Source organism: Lithobates pipiens, unplaced genomic scaffold (genome assembly GCF_037356315.1).
Source record: "Lithobates pipiens isolate NorthernLeopardFrog02 unplaced genomic scaffold, aLitPip1_a1.2 Scaffold_25, whole genome shotgun sequence".
NCBI classification, from domain to species: Eukaryota; Metazoa; Chordata; class Amphibia; order Anura; family Ranidae; genus Lithobates; species Lithobates pipiens.
In genome coordinates, this window is record NW_027507787.1 from 11,086,965 (window position 1) to 11,103,806 (window position 16,842).

The window sequence follows — 16,842 nt, forward strand, 5'->3', positions numbered from 1 at the left end:
ATAAGGAGAGGGCCTATTTAAATGCAAAAGAACACCATTCTGCGTGGAATGGATGGAAGCACATAATTACAATTGTGAACAGCATCAGCCAGCTGAACGTGTCGGCTGAGCCATCAATCTCAGAGGCTTAAAGCAGAGAAATAGTGGTCCCGTTGGATGGTGCATGCTCAAGCATAAAATAAGATGACGGCCTATTTAAATGCTGAGGTACCCCATTCTGCGGAGGATGGAAAGCAGTAAATCATTATAATTGTGAACAGCATCAGTCGGTTGAGAACTAGTGGTCAAGTTTCATGGTGCACGCTCGAGCATAATATAAGAAAAGGGACTATTTAATTGCTGAGGAACCCCATTCTGCGAAGGATGGAAAGCAGCACATCATCATAATTGTGAACAGCATCAGCCAGCTGAACGTATCGGCTGAGCCACCAATGTCAGAGGCTTAAAGCTCAGATCTTGTGGTCCCATTTGTTGGTGTACGCTCGAGTATAAAATAAGAAAAGGGAGGACTCAACTTTCAGGGATCATTTCTGTAGGATGCAAAGGGAGAAATGTGCTCAAAAGTGTCCATACTCATCTTCCACGATGATGAATTTTAGGGTTCTTGTCTCATTAGGACTCCTGTTGGCAGTGCTGCTCTCTGCAGATGCTGCCACCGTTTGATGACTTGGTCATCTTTCCAGATGGGAAGATGGTAGGCAGGAACTCATTCAGAGTGGTTGTTTGAACGCCACCAATGTGAGAGGCTTAAGGTTGAGAACTAGTGGTCCCGTTTGATGGTGCACACTCAAGCATAAAATAAGAAAATTGACTATTTAAATGCTGAGGAACCCCATTCTGCGGAGAATGGAAAGCAGCACATCATAATAATTGTACGCAGCATCAGCAAGCTGAACGTGTCGGCTGAGCCATCAATCTCAGAAGCTTAAAGCTGAGATCTAGTGGTCCCATTTGTTGGCGCAGGCTCAAGCATAAAATAAGAAAAGGGCCTATTTAAATGCTGAGGAACCCAATTCTGCGGAGAATGGACAGCAGCACATTATCATAAGTGTGAACAGCATCAGCCAACTGAAGGTGTCGGCTGAGCCATCAATGTCAGAGGCTTAAAGCTGAGAACTAGTGGTCCCGTTTGATGGTGCACGCTCGAGCATGAAGTAAAAAAAGGGACTATTGCATTGCTGAGGAACCTCATTTTGCAGAGAATGGAAAGCAGCACATCATTATAATTGTGAACAGCATCAGCCAACTGAACGTGTCGGCTGAGACACCAATGTGAGAGGCTTAAAGTTGAGATCTAGTGGTCCTGTTTGTTGTACGCTCAAACATAAAATAAGGAGAGGGCCTATTTAAATGCAGATGAACCCCATTCTGCGGAGAATGGATAGAAGCACATCATTATAATTGTGCACACCTCAGCCAGCTGAACGTGTCGGCTGAGCCATCAATGTCAGAGGCTTAATGCGGAGAAATAGTGTCCCGTTTGATGGTGCACACTAGATGATAAAATACGATGACGGCCTATTTAAATGCTGAGGAACCCCATGCTCTGCAGAGGATGGAAAGCAGCACATAATTATAATTGTGAACTTCATCAACCATTTGAACGCGTCGGCTGAGCCATCAATGTCAGAGGCTTAAAGTTAAGAACTAGTGGTCCCGTTTGATGGTGCACGCTCAAGCATGAAATAGGAAGTGGGCCTATTTAAATGCTGAGGAACCCCATTCTGCAGAGAATAGAAAGCAGCACATCATTATAATTGTGAACAGCATCAGGCAGTTGAACGTTTTGCCTGAGCCATCAATATCAGAGGCTTAAGGCTTAGAACCAGTGGTCCCGTTTGTTGGTGCACGCTCGAGCATAAAATAGGAAGAGGGCCTATATAATTGCTGAGGAACCCCATTCTGCAGAGAATGGAAAGCAGCTATCATTATAATTGTGAACAGCATCAGCCAGCTGAACGTGTCGGCTGAGCCACCAATGTGAGAGGCTTAAGGTTGAGAACTAGTGGTCCTGTTTGTTGGTGCACACTCGAGTATAAAATAAGGAGAGGGCCTATTTAATTGCTGAAGAACCCCATTCTGCGGAGGATGGAAAGCAGCGCATCATAATTGTGCATAGCATCAGCCAGTTGAACGTTTCGTCTGAGCCATCAATGACAGAGGCTTAAAGCGGTTCTTCACCCTAAAGGGGAAGTTCCGCTAGTATTATCCCTCCCCCCCTCCGGTGCCACAATCGGCACCTTTCGGGGGGGAGGGGGGTGCAGTTACCTGGATAATCCAGGTAACTGCACCCACTTCCGGCCAGACAGCCGCATGGCTCCGCCCACCGCCGCATGGCTCCGCCCCCCCCCCCCCGTTGTGTTCTGGGAAACACACAGTTCCCAGAGACACAGCGGGGAACCAGCGCAGCGCGACTCGCGCATGCGCAGTAGGGAACCGGGCAGTGAAGCCCTCTTGCTTCACTTCCCGATTCCCTGACAGAGGATGGCGGCAGTGGCTGCAGCGAGACGAGCGTTTGCTCGTCATCTGCCGCCGACATCGCTGGAACCTGGGACAGGTAAGTGTGATATTATTAAAAGTCAGCAGCTGCAATATTAGTAGCTGCTGGCTTTTAATATTTTTTTTTTTGTGCAGCTCCTCTTTAAATCTGAGAACTAGTGGTTCTGTTTGATGGTGCACGCGCGAGCATGAAGTAAGAAAAGGGACTATTGCATTGCTGAGGAACCCCATTTTGCAGAGAATGGAAAGCAGCACATCATTATAATTGTGAACAGCATCAGCAAACTGAACGCGTCGGCTGAGCACCAATGTGAGAGGCTTAAAGTTGAGAACTAGTGGTCCCGTTTGTTGTACACTCAAACATAAAATAAGGAGAGGGCCTATTTAAATGCAAAAGAACCCCATTCTGCGTGGAATGGATGGAAGCACATCATTATAATTGTGAACAGCATCAGCCAGCTGAATGTGTCGGCTGAGCCATCAATCTCAGAGGCTTAAAGCAGAGAAATAGTGGTCCCGTTGGATGGTGCACGCTCAAGCATAAAATAAGATGACGGCCTATTTAAATGCTGAGGTACCCCATTCTGCGGAGGATGGAAAGCAGTACATCATTATAATTGTGAACAGCATCAGTCGGTTGAGAACTAGTGGTCAAGTTTGATGGTGCACGCTCGAGCATAATATAAGAAAAGGGACTATTTAATTGCTGAGGAACCCCATTCTGCGAAGGATGGATAGCAGCACATCATTATAATTGTGAACAGCATCAGCCAGCTGAACGTATCGGCTGAGCCACCAATGTCAGAGGCTTAAAGCTCAGATCTTGTGGTCCCATTTGTTGGTGCACGCTCGAGTATAAAATAAGAAAAGGGAGGACTATACTTTCAGGGATCATTTCTGTAGGATGCAAAGAGAGAAATGTGCTCGAAAGTGTCCATACTCATCTTCCACGATGATGAATTTTAGGGCTCTTGTCTCATTAGGACTCCTGTTGGCAGTGCTGCTCTCTGCAGATGCTGCCACCGTTTGATGACTTGGTCATCTTTCCAGATGGGAAGATGATAGGCAGGAACTCATTCAGAGTGGTTGTTTGAACGCCACCAATGTGAGAGGCTTAAGGTTGAGAACTAATGGTCCCGTTTGATGGTGCACACTCAAGCATAAATAAGAAAATTGACTATTTAAATGCTGAGGAACCCCATTCTGCGGAGAATGGAAAGTAGCACATCATTATAATTGTACGCAGCATCAGCAAGCTGAACGTGTCGGCTGAGCCATCAATCTCAGAAGCTTAAAGCTGAGATCTAGTGGTCCCATTTGTTGGCGCAGGCTCAAGCATAAAATAAGAAAGGGGCCTATTTAAATGCTGAGGAACCCAATTCTGCGGAGAATGGATAGCAGCACATTATAACTGTGCATGGCATCAACCAGCTGAATGTGTCGGGTGAGCCATCAATGACAGAGGCTTAAAACTGAGAACTAGTGGTTCTGTTTGATGGTGCAGGCTCAAGTATAAAATAAGAAAAGTGACTATTTAATTGCTGAGGAACCCCATTCTGCGGAGAATGGACAGCAGCACATTATCATAAGTGTGAACAGCATCAGCCAACTGAAGGTGTCGGCTGAGCCATCAATGTCAGAGGCTTAAAGCTGAGAACTAGTGGTCCCGTTTGATGGTGCACGCTTGAGCATGAAGTAAGAAAAGGGACTATTGCATTGCTGAGGAACCCCATTTTGCAGAGAATGGAAAGCAGCACATCATTATAATTGTGAACAGCATCAGCCAACTGAACGTGTCGGCTGAGACACCAATGTGAGAGGCTTAAAGTTGAGAACTAGTGGTCCTGTTTGTTGTACGCTCAAACATAAAATAAGGAGAGGGCCTATTTAAATGCAGATGAACCCCATTCTGCGGAGAATGGATAGAAGCACATCATTATAATTGTGCACACCTCAGCCAGCTGAACGTGTTGGCTGAGCCATCAATGTCAGAGGCTTAATGCGGAGAAATAGTGTCCCGTTTGATGGTGCTCGCTAGATGATAAAATACGATGACGGCCTATTTAAATGCTGAGGAACCCCATGCTCTGCAGAGGATGGAAAGCAGCACATAATTATAATTGTGAACTTCATCAACCAGCTGAACGCGTCGGCTGAGCCATCAATGTCAGAGGCTTAAAGTTAAGAACTAGTGGTCCCGTTTGATGGTGCACGCTCGAGCATGAAATAGGAAGAGGGCCTATTTAAATGCTGAGGAACCCCATTCTGCAGAGAATAGAAAGCAGCACATCATTATAATTGTGAACATTATCAGGCAGTTGAACGTTTTGCCTGAGCCATCAATATCAGAGGCTTAAGGCTTAGAACCAGTGGTCCCATTTGATGGTGCACGCTCGAGCATAAAATAGGAAGAGGGCCTATTTAATTGCTGAGGAACCCCATTCTGCAGAGAATGGAAAGCAGCGCATCATTATAATTGTGAACAGCATCAGCCAGCTGAACGTGTCGGCCGAGCCACCAATGTGAGAGGCTAAAGGTTGGGAACTAGTGGTCCCGTTTGTTGGTGCACACTCGAGTATAAAATAAGGAGAGGGCCTATTAAAATGCTGAGGAACCCCATTCTGCTGAGAATGGAAAGCAGCACATCATTATAATTGTACGCAGCATCAGCCAGCTGAACGTGTTGGCCGAGCCACCAATGTCAGAGGCTTAAATTTGAGAACTAGGGCTTCTGTTTGATGGTGCACACTCGAGCATAAAAAAAGATTACGGCCTATTTAAATGCTGAGGAACCCCATTCTGCGGAGGATGGATAGCAGCACATCATTATAATTGTTCATAGCATCAGCCAGTTGAACGTGTTGGCCAAGCCACCAATGTCAGAGGCTTATAGCTTAGAACTAGTGGTCCCATTTGATGGTGCACGCTCGAGCATAATATAAGAAAAGGGACTATTTATTTGCTGAGGAACCCCATTCTGCAGAGAATTGGAAAGCAGCACATCATTATAATTGTACACAGCATCGGCCGAGCCACCAATGTCAGAGGCTTAAAGTGGTTGTAAACCCTTACAAACCACTTTGACCTACAGGTAAGCCTAGATTAAGGCTTACCTGTAGGTCCAAGCAATATCTCCTAAACCTATATGGTTTAGGAGATATTTGCCCGAAAACGGGCACCGCTGTCTACGGCGCATGCGCCGTAGACAGCGGCGCGCAGGCGCACTGAGCGCGGCATTCTCAGCGACGGAGCTGCCGCGCGTGTCGGCTCCCGTTCGCATGCGCAGGAGTGACGTCATCGCGGCTTCGCCGAATGAGAGCAGCGGAGCTGCAAGACCCCACCAACAAGATGGATGCGGCGGACTACAGGGGACAGCGGCGACTTCGCTGGCTCCTGTGTCAGGTAAGTGACACATAATGGGCTACTATGTGATGCATAGTAGTCCATTATGCTTTGCCTTTGCAGGGAATGAAAGAGGAAGTAAACTCATCAGGGTTTACTTCCTCTTTAAAGCTGAGAACTAGTGGTTCTGTTTGATGGTGCACACTCAAGCATAAAATAAGGAGAGGGCCTATTTAAATGCTGAGGAACCCCATTCTGTGGAGAATGGAAAGCAGCACATCATTATAAATGTGAACAACATCATGCAGCTGAACGTGTCTGCTGAGCCACCAATGTCAGAGGATTAAAGCGAAGAAATAGTGGTCCCGTTTGTTGGTGCACGCTCGAGCATAAACTATGAAGAGGGCCTATTTAAATGCTGAGGAACCCCAATATGCGAATAAAGGAAAACAGCACATCATTATAATTGTGAACAGCATCAGCCAGCTGAACGTGTCGGCTGAACCATCAATGTCAGAGGCTTAAAGCTGAGAACTAGTGGTCCCGTTTGTTGGTGCACGCTAGAGGATAAAATAAGATGACGGCCTATTTAAATGCTGGAGGAACCCCATTCTGCGGAGGATGGAAAGCAGCGCATTATAATTGTGAATAGCATCAGCCAACTGAACCTGTCGGCTGAGCCACCAATGTGAGAGGCTTAAAGTTGAGAACTAGTGGTCCCGTTTGTTGTACACTCAAACATAAAATAAGGAGAGGGCCTATTTAAATGCAAAAGAACACCATTCTGCTTGGAATGGATGGAAGCACATAATTACAATTGTGAACAGCATCAGCCAGCTGAACGTGTCGGCTGAGCCATCAATCTCAGAGGCTTAAAGCAGAGAAATAGTGGTCCCGTTGGATGGTGCATGCTCAAGCATAAAATAAGATGACGGCCTATTTAAATGCTGAGGTACCCCATTCTGCGGAGGATGGAAAGCAGTAAATCATTATAATTGTGAACAACATCAGTCGGTTGAGAACTAGTGGTCAAGTTTCATGGTGCACGCTCGAGCATAATATAAGAAAAGGGACTATTTAATTGCTGAGGAACCCCATTCTGCGAAGGATGGAAAGCAGCACATCATCATAATTGTGAACAGCATCAGCCAGCTGAACGTATCGGCTGAGCCACCAATGTCAGAGGCTTAAAGCTCAGATCTTGTGGTCCCATTTGTTGGTGCACGCTCGAGTATAAAATAAGAAAAGGGAGGACTCAACTTTCAGGGATCATTTCTGTAGGATGCAAAGGGAGAAATGTGCTCAAAAGTGTCCATACTCATCTTCCACGATGATGAATTTTAGGGTTCTTGTCTCATTAGGACTCCTGTTGGCAGTGCTGCTCTCTGCAGATGCTGCCACCGTTTGATGACTTGGTCATCTTTCCAGATGGGAAGATGGTAGGCAGGAACTCATTCAGAGTGGTTGTTTGAACGCCACCAATGTGAGAGGCTTAAGGTTGAGAACTAGTGGTCCCGTTTGATGGTGCACACTCAAGCATAAAATAAGAAAATTGACTATTTAAATGCTGAGGAACCCCATTCTGCGGAGAATGGAAAGCAGCACATCATAATAATTGTACGCAGCATCAGCAAGCTGAACGTGTCGGCTGAGCCATCAATCTCAGAAGCTTAAAGCTGAGATCTAGTGGTCCCATTTGTTGGCGCAGGCTCAAGCATAAAATAAGAAAAGGGCCTATTTAAATGCTGAGGAACCCAATTCTGCGGAGAATGGATAGCAGCACATTATCATAAGTGTGAACAGCATCAGCCAACTGAAGGTGTCGGCTGAGCCATCAATGTCAGAGGCTTAAAGCTGAGAACTAGTGGTCCCGTTTGATGGTGCACGCTCGAGCATGAAGTAAAAAAAGGGACTATTGCATTGCTGAGGAACCTCATTTTGCAGAGAATGGAAAGCAGCACATCATTATAATTGTGAACAGCATCAGCCAACTGAACGTGTCGGCTGAGACACCAATGTGAGAGGCTTAAAGTTGAGAACTAGTGGTCCTGTTTGTTGTACGCTCAAACATAAAATAAGGAGAGGGCCTATTTAAATGCAGATGAACCCCATTCTGCGGAGAATGGATAGAAGCACATCATTATAATTGTGCACACCTCAGCCAGCTGAACATGTCGGCTGAGCCATCAATGTCAGAGGCTTAATGCGGAGAAATAGTGTCCCGTTTGATGGTGCACACTAGATGATAAAATACGATGACGGCCTATTTAAATGCTGAGGAACCCCATGCTCTGCAGAGGATGGAAAGCAGCACATAATTATAATTGTGAACTTCATCAACCATTTGAACGCGTCGGCTGAGCCATCAATGTCAGAGGCTTAAAGTTAAGAACTAGTGGTCCCGTTTGATGGTGCACGCTCGAGCATGAAATAGGAAGTGGGCCTATTTAAATGCTGAGGAACCCCATTCTGCAGAGAATAGAAAGCAGCACATCATTATAATTGTGAACAGCATCAGGCAGTTGAACGTTTTGCCTGAGCCATCAATATCAGAGGCTTAAGGCTTAGAACCAGTGGTCCCGTTTGTTGGTGCACGCTCGAGCATAAAATAGGAAGAGGGCCTATTTAATTGCTGAGGAACCCCATTCTGCAGAGAATGGAAAGCAGCACATCATTATAATTGTGAACAGCATCAGCCAGCTGAACGTGTCGGCTGAGCCACCAATGTGAGAGACTTAAGGTTGAGAACTAGTGGTCCTGTTTGTTGGTGCACACTCGAGTATAAAATAAGGAGAGGGCCTATTTAATTGCTGAAGAACCCCATTCTGCGGAGGATGGAAAGCAGCGCATCATAATTGTGCATAGCATCAGCCAGTTGAACGTTTCGTCTGAGCCATCAATGACAGAGGCTTAAAGCGGTTCTTCACCCTAAAGGGGAAGTTCCGCTAGTATTATCCCTCCCCCCTCCGGTGCCACAATCGGCACCTTTCGGGGGGGAGGGGGGTGCAGTTACCTGGATAATCTAGGTAACTGCACCCACTTCCGGCCAGACCGCCGCATGGCTCCACCCACCGCCGCATGGCTCCGCCCCCCCCCCCCGTTGTGTTCTGGGAAACACACAGTTCCCAGAGACACAGCGGGGAACCAGCGCAGCGCGACTCGCGCATGCGCAGTAGGGAACCGGTCAGTGAAGCCCTCTTGCTTCACTTCCCGATTCCCTGACAGAGGATGGCGGCAGTGGCTGCAGCGAGACGAGCGTTTGCTCGTCATCTGCCGCCGACATCGCTGGAACCTGGGACAGGTAAGTGTGATATTATTAAAAGTCAGCAGCTGCAATATTAGTAGCTGCTGGCTTTTAATATTTTTTTTTTTGTGCAGCTCCTCTTTAAATCTGAGAACTAGTGGTTCTGTTTGATGGTGCACGCGCGAGCATGAAGTAAGAAAAGGGACTATTGCATTGCTGAGGAACCCCATTTTGCAGAGAATGGAAAGCAGCACATCATTATAATTGTGAACAGCATCAGCAAACTGAACGCGTCGGCTGAGCACCAATGTGAGAGGCTTAAAGTTGAGAACTAGTGGTCCCGTTTGTTAAAATGCAAAAGAACCCCATTCTGCGTGGAATGGATGGAAGCACATCATTATAATTGTGAACAGCATCAGCCAGCTGAATGTGTCGGCTGAGCCATCAATCTCAGAGGCTTAAAGCAGAGAAATAGTGGTCCCGTTGGATGGTGCACGCTCAAGCATAAAATAAGATGACGGCCTATTTAAATGCTGAGGTACCCCATTCTGCGGAGGATGGAAAGCAGTACATCATTATAATTGTGAACAGCATCAGTCGGTTGAGAACTAGTGGTCAAGTTTGATGGTGCACGCTCGAGCATAATATAAGAAAAGGGACTATTTAATTGCTGAGGAACCCCATTCTGCGAAGGATGGATAGCAGCACATCATTATAATTGTGAACAGCATCAGCCAGCTGAATGTATCGGCTGAGCCACCAATGTCAGAGGCTTAAAGCTCAGATCTTGTGGTCCCATTTGTTGGTGCACGCTCGAGTATAAAATAAGAAAAGGGAGGACTATACTTTCAGGGATCATTTCTGTAGGATGCAAAGAGAGAAATGTGCTCGAAAGTGTCCATACTCATCTTCCACGATGATGAATTTTAGGGTTCTTGTCTCATTAGGACTCCTGTTGGCAGTGCTGCTCTCTGCAGATGCTGCCACCGTTTGATGACTTGGTCATCTTTCCAGATGGGAAGATGATAGGCAGGAACTCATTCAGAGTGGTTGTTTGAACGCCACCAATGTGAGAGGCTTAAGGTTGAGAACTAATGGTCCCGTTTGATGGTGCACACTCAAGCATAAATAAGAAAATTGACTATTTAAATGCTGAGGAACCCCATTCTGCGGAGAATGGAAAGTAGCACATCATTATAATTGTACGCAGCATCAGCAAGCTGAACATGTCGGCTGAGCCATCAATCTCAGAAGCTTAAAGCTGAGATCTAGTGGTCCCATTTGTTGGCGCAGGCTCAAGCATAAAATAAGAAAGGGGCCTATTTAAATGCTGAGGAACCCAATTCTGCGGAGAATGGATAGCAGCACATTATAACTGTGCATGGCATCAACCAGCTGAATGTGTCGGGTGAGCCATCAATGACAGAGGCTTAAAACTGAGAACTAGTGGTTCTGTTTGATGGTGCAGGCTCAAGTATAAAATAAGAAAAGTGACTATTTAATTGCTGAGGAACCCCATTCTGCGGAGAATGGACAGCAGCACATTATCATAAGTGTGAACAGCATCAGGCAGTTGAACTTTTTGCCTGAGCCATCAATATCAGAGGCTTAAGGCTTAGAACCAGTGGTCCCATTTGATGGTGCACGCTCGAGCATAAAATAGGAAGAGGGCCTATTTAATTGCTGAGGAACCCCATTCTGCAGAGAATGGAAAGCAGCGCATCATTATAATTGTGAACAGCATCAGCCAGCTGAACGTGTCGGCCGAGCCACCAATGTGAGAGGCTAAAGGTTGGGAACTAGTGGTCCCGTTTGTTGGTGCACACTCGAGTATAAAATAAGGAGAGGGCCTATTAAAATGCTGAGGAACCCCATTCTGCGGAGAATGGAAAGCAGCACATCATTATAATTGTACGCAGCATCAGCCAGCTGAACGTGTTGGCCGAGCCACCAATGTCAGAGGCTTAAATTTGAGAACTAGGGCTTCTGTTTGATGGTGCACACTCGAGCATAAAAAAAGATTACGGCCTATTTAAATGCTGTGGAACCCCATTCTGCGGAGGATGGATAGCAGCACATCATTATAATTGTTCATAGCATCAGCCAGTTGAACGTGTTGGCCAAGCCACCAATGTCAGAGGCTTATAGCTTAGAACTAGTAGTCCCATTTGATGGTGCACGCTCGAGCATAATATAAGAAAAGGGACTATTTATTTGCTGAGGAACCCCATTCTGCAGAGAATTGGAAAGCAGCACATCATTATAATTGTACACAGCATCGGCCGAGCCACCAATGTCAGAGGCTTAAAGTGGTTGTAAACCCTTACAAACCACTTTGACCTACAGGTAAGCCTAGATTAAGGCTTACCTGTAGGTCCAAGCAATATCTCCTAAACCTATATGGTTTAGGAGATATTTGCCCGAAAACGGGCACCGCTGTCTACGGCGCATGCGCCGTAGACAGCGGCGCGCAGGCGCACTGAGCGCGGCATTCTCAGCGACGGAGCTGCCGCGCGTGTCGGCTCCCGTTCGCATGCGCAGGAGTGACGTCATCGCGGCTTCGCCGAATGAGAGCGGCGGAGCTGCAAGACCCCACCAACAAGATGGATGCGGCGGACTACAGGGGACAGCGGCGACTTCGCTGGCTCCTGTGTCAGGTAAGTGACACATAATGGGCTACTATGTGATGCATAGTAGTCCATTATGCTTTGCCTTTGCAGGGAATGAAAGAGGAAGTAAACTCATCAGGGTTTACTTCCTCTTTAAAGCTGAGAACTAGTGGTTCTGTTTGATGGTGCACACTCAAGCATAAAATAAGGAGAGGGCCTATTTAAATGCTGAGGAACCCCATTCTGTGGAGAATGGAAAGCAGCACATCATTATAAATGTGAACAACATCATGCAGCTGAACGTGTCTGCTGAGCCACCAATGTCAGAGGATTAAAGCGAAGAAATAGTGGTCCCGTTTGTTGGTGCACGCTCGAGCATAAACTATGAAGAGGGCCTATTTAAATGCTGAGGAACCCCAATATGCGAATAAAGGAAAACAGCACATCATTATAATTGTGAACAGCATCAGCCAGCTGAACGTGTCGGCTGAACCATCAATGTCAGAGGCTTAAAGCTGAGAACTAGTGGTCCCGTTTGTTGGTGCACGCTAGAGGATAAAATAAGATGACGGCCTATTTAAATGCTGGAGGAACCCCATTCTGCGGAGGATGGAAAGCAGCGCATTATAATTGTGAATAGCATCAGCCAACTGAACCTGTCGGCTGAGCCACCAATGTGAGAGGCTTAAAGTTGAGAACTAGTGGTCCCCTTTGTTGTTGTACGCTCAAACATAAAATAAGGAGAGGGCCTATTTAAATGCAAAAGAACCCCATTCTGCGGAGAATGGATGGAAGCACATCATTATAATTGTGAACAGCATCAGCTAGCTGAACGTGTTGGCTGAGCCATCAATCTCAGAGGCTTAAAGCGGAGAAATAGTGGTCCCGTTGGATGGTGCATGCTCAAGCATAAAATAAGATGACGGCCTGTTTAAATGCTGAGGTACCCCATTCTGCGGAGGATGGAAAGCAGTACATCATTAGAATTGTGAACAGCATCAGCCAGTTGAGATCTAGGTCAAGTTTGATGGTGCGCGCTCGAGCATAATATAAGAAAAGGGACTATTTATTTGCTGAGGAACCCCATTCTGCGGAGAATTGGAAAGCAGCACATCATTATAATTGTACACAGCATCGGCCGAGCCACCAATGTCAGAGGCTTAAAGTGGTTGTAAACCCTTACAAACCACTTTGACCTACAGGTAAGCCTAGATTAAGGCTTACCTGTAGGTCCAAGCAATATCTCCTAAACCTATATGGTTTAGGAGATATTTGCCCGAAAACGGGCACCGCTGTCTACGGCGCATGCGCCGTAGACAGCGGCGCGCAGGCGCACTGAGCGCAGCATTCTCAGCGACGGAGCTGCCGCGCGTGTCGGTTCCCGTTCGCATGCGCGGGAGTGACGTCATCGCGGCTTCGCCGAATGACAGCGGCGGAGCTGCGAGACCCCACCAACAAGATGGATGCGGCGGACTACAGGGGACAGTGGCGACTTCGCTGGCTCCTGTGTCAGGTAAGTGACACATAATGGGCTACTATGCGATGCATAGTAGTCCATTATGCTTTGCCTTTGCAGGGAATGAAAGAGGAAGTAAACTCATCAGGGTTTACTTCCTCTTTAAAGCTGAGAACTAGTGGTTCTGTTTGATGGTGCACACTCAAGCATAAAATAAGGAGAGGGCCTATTTAAATGCTGAGGAACCCCATTCTGTGGAGAATGGAAAGCAGCACATCATTATAAATGTGAACAGCATCATGCAGCTGAACGTGTCTGCTGAGCCACCAATGTCAGAGGATTAAAGCGAAGAAATAGTGGTCCCGTTTGTTGGTGCACGCTCGAGCATAAACTATGAAGAGGGCCTATTTAAATGCTGAGGAACCCCAATATGCGAATAAAGGAAAACAGCACATCATTATAATTGTAAACAGCATCAGCCAGCTGAACGTGTCGGCTGAACCATCAATGTCAGAGGCTTAAAGCTGAGAACTAGTGGTCCCGTTTGTTGGTGCACGCTAGAGGATAAAATAAGATGACGGCCTATTTAAATGCTGGAGGAACCCCATTCTGCGGAGGATGGAAAGCAGCACATTATAATTGTGAATAGCATCAGCCAACTGAACCTGTCGGCTGAGCCACCAATGTGAGAGGCTTAAAGTTGAGAACTAGTGGTCCCCTTTGTTGTTGTACGCTCAAACATAAAATAAGGAGAGGGCCTATTTAAATGCAAAAGAACCCCATTGTGGGGAGAATGGATGGAAGCACATCATTATAATTGTGAACAGCATCAGCTAGCTGAACGTGTTGGCTGAGCCATCAATCTCAGAGGCTTAAAGCGGAGAAATAGTGGTCCCGTTGGATGGTGCATGCTCAAGCATAAAATAAGATGACGGCCTGTTTAAATGCTGAGGTACCCCATTCTGCGGAGGATGGAAAGCAGTACATCATTATAATTGTGAACAGCATCAGCCAGTTGAGATCTAGGTCAAGTTTGATGGTGCGCGCTCGAGCATAATATAAGAAAAGGGACTATTTAATTGCTGAGGAACCCCATTCTGTGAAGGATGGATAGCAGCACATCATTATAATTGTGAACAGCATCAGCCAGCTGAATGTGTCTGCTGAGCTACCAATGTTAGAGGCTTAAAGTTGAGAACTAGTGGTCACATTTGCTGGTGCGCGCTCGAGCATAAAATAAGATAACGGCCTATTTAAATGCTGAGGAACCCCATTCTGCGGAGGATGGAAAGCAGCGCATCATTATAATTGTGCATAGCATCAGCCAGTTGAACGTGTCGGCTGAGCCACCAATGATAGAGGCTTAAAGTTGAGAACTAGTTGTCCCGTTTCATGGTGCACGCTCAAGCATAAAATAAGATGACGGCCTATTTAAATACATAGGAACCCCATTCTGCGGAGAATAGAAAGCAGCACATCATCATAATTGTGAACACCATCAGCCAGCTGAATGTATCAGCTGAGCCATCAATGTCAGAGGCTTAAAGCTCAGATCTTGTGGTCCCATGTGTTGGTGCACGCTCGAGTATAAAATAAGAAAAGGGAGGACTATACTTTCAGGGATCATTTCTGTAGGATGCAAAGGGAGAAATGTGCTCGAAAGTGTCCATACTCATCTTCCACGATGATGAATTTTAGGGTTCTTGTCTCATTAGGACTCCTGTTGGCAGTGCTGCTCTCTGCAGATGCTGCCACCGTTTGATGACTTGGTCATCTTTCCAGATGGGAAGATAGTAGGCAGGAACTCATTCAGAGTGGTTGTTTGAACGCCACCAATGTGAGAGGCTTAAGGTTGAGAACTAGTGGTCCCGTTTGTTGGTGCACACTCGAGTATAAAATAAGGAGAGGGCCTATTTAATTGCTGAGGAACCCCATTCTGCAGAGAATGGAAAGCAGCACATTATCATAATTGTGCACACCATCAGCCAGTTGAACATTTCGGCTGAGCCATCAGTGACAGAGGCTTAAATCTGAGAACTAGTGGTCCCGTTTTATGGTGCATGCTTGAGCATAAAATAGGAAGAGGACCTATTAAAATGCTGAGGAACCCCATTCTGCGGAGAATGGAAAGCAGCACATCATTATAATTGTACGCAGCATCAGCCAGCTGAATGTGTCGGCTGAGCCATCAATCTCAGAAGCTTAAAAATGAGATCTAGTGGTCCCATTTGTTGGTGCAGGCTCGAGCATAAAATAAGAAAAGGGCCTATTTAAATGCTGAGGAACCCAATTCTGCGGAGAATGGATAGCAGCACATCATTATAACTGTGCATGGCATCACCCAGCTGAATGTGTCGGGTGAGCCATCAATGACAGAGGCTTAAATCTGAAAGCTAATGGTTCTGCTTGATGGTGCACGCTCGAGCATAAAATAAGAAAAGTGACTATTTAATTGCTGAGGAACCCCATTCTGTGGAGCATGGATAGCAGCACATTATCATAATTGTGAACAGCATCAGCAAGCTGAAGGTGTCGGCTGAGCCACCAATGTCAGAGGATTAAAGCGAAGAAATAGTGGTCCCGTTTGTTGGTGCACGCTAGAGGATAAAATAAGATGACGGCCTATTTAAATGCTGGAGGAACCCCATTCTGCGGAGGATGGAAAGCAGCGCATTATAATTGTGAATAGCATCAGCCAACTGAACCTGTCGGCTGAGCCACCAATGTGAGAGGCTTAAAGTTGAGAACTAGTGGTCCCCTTTGTTGTTGTACGCTCAAACATAAAATAAGGAGAGGGCCTATTTAAATGCAAAAGAACCCCATTCTGCGGAGAATGGATGGAAGCACATCATTATAATTGTGAACAGCATCAGCTAGCTGAACGTGTTGGCTGAGCCATCAATCTCAGAGGCTTAAAGCGGAGAAATAGTGGTCCCGTTGGATGGTGCATGCTCAAGCATAAAATAAGATGACGGCCTGTTTAAATGCTGAGGTACCCCATTCTGCGGAGGATGGAAAGCAGTACATCATTAGAATTGTGAACAGCATCAGCCAGTTGAGATCTAGGTCAAGTTTGATGGTGCGCGCTCGAGCATAATATAAGAAAAGGGACTATTTATTTGCTGAGGAACCCCATTCTGCGGAGAATTGGAAAGCAGCACATCATTATAATTGTACACAGCATCGGCCGAGCCACCAATGTCAGAGGCTTAAAGTGGTTGTAAACCCTTACAAACCACTTTGACCTACAGGTAAGCCTAGATTAAGGCTTACCTGTAGGTCCAAGCAATATCTCCTAAACCTATATGGTTTAGGAGATATTTGCCCGAAAACGGGCACCGCTGTCTACGGCGCATGCACCGTAGACAGCGGCGCGCAGGCGCACTAAGCGCAGCATTCTCAGCGACGGAGCTGCCGCGCTTGTCGGTTCCCGTTCGCATGCGCGGGAGTGACGTCATCGCGGCTTCGCCGAATGACAGCGGCGGAGCTGCAAGACCCCACCAACAAGATGGATGCGGCGGACTACAGGGGACAGCGGCGACTTCGCTGACTCCTGTGTCAGGTAAGTGACACATAATGGGCTACTATGCGATGCATAGTAGTCCATTATGCTTTGCCTTTGCAGGGAATGAAAGAGGAAGTAAACTCATCAGGGTTTACTTCCTCTTTAAAGCTGAGAACTAGTGGTTCTG

The 16,842-nt window shown here is 46.5% G+C and overlaps 5 non-coding genes across 5 annotated transcripts; all 5 read left to right on the forward strand.

The window, feature by feature from the left end:
* The first annotated feature begins 505 nt into the window (after positions 1 to 505).
* Positions 506 to 720, forward strand: LOC143932518 (small nucleolar RNA U3). The gene has a single exon (XR_013262945.1). It is a non-coding gene; the product is annotated as a small nucleolar RNA U3 (small nucleolar RNA).
* Positions 721 to 3,371: 2,651 nt separating this feature from the next.
* On the forward strand, positions 3,372 to 3,586 carry LOC143932502 (small nucleolar RNA U3). Its single transcript, XR_013262933.1, has one exon. It is a non-coding gene; the product is annotated as a small nucleolar RNA U3 (small nucleolar RNA).
* A 3,505-nt stretch (positions 3,587 to 7,091) lies between these two features.
* LOC143932519 (small nucleolar RNA U3) lies at positions 7,092 to 7,306 on the forward strand. Its single transcript, XR_013262946.1, has one exon. It is a non-coding gene; the product is annotated as a small nucleolar RNA U3 (small nucleolar RNA).
* A 2,615-nt stretch (positions 7,307 to 9,921) lies between these two features.
* On the forward strand, positions 9,922 to 10,136 carry LOC143932475 (small nucleolar RNA U3). The gene has a single exon (XR_013262909.1). It is a non-coding gene; the product is annotated as a small nucleolar RNA U3 (small nucleolar RNA).
* A 4,618-nt stretch (positions 10,137 to 14,754) lies between these two features.
* Positions 14,755 to 14,969, forward strand: LOC143932495 (small nucleolar RNA U3). The gene has a single exon (XR_013262926.1). It is a non-coding gene; the product is annotated as a small nucleolar RNA U3 (small nucleolar RNA).
* Positions 14,970 to 16,842: the final 1,873 nt, after the last annotated feature.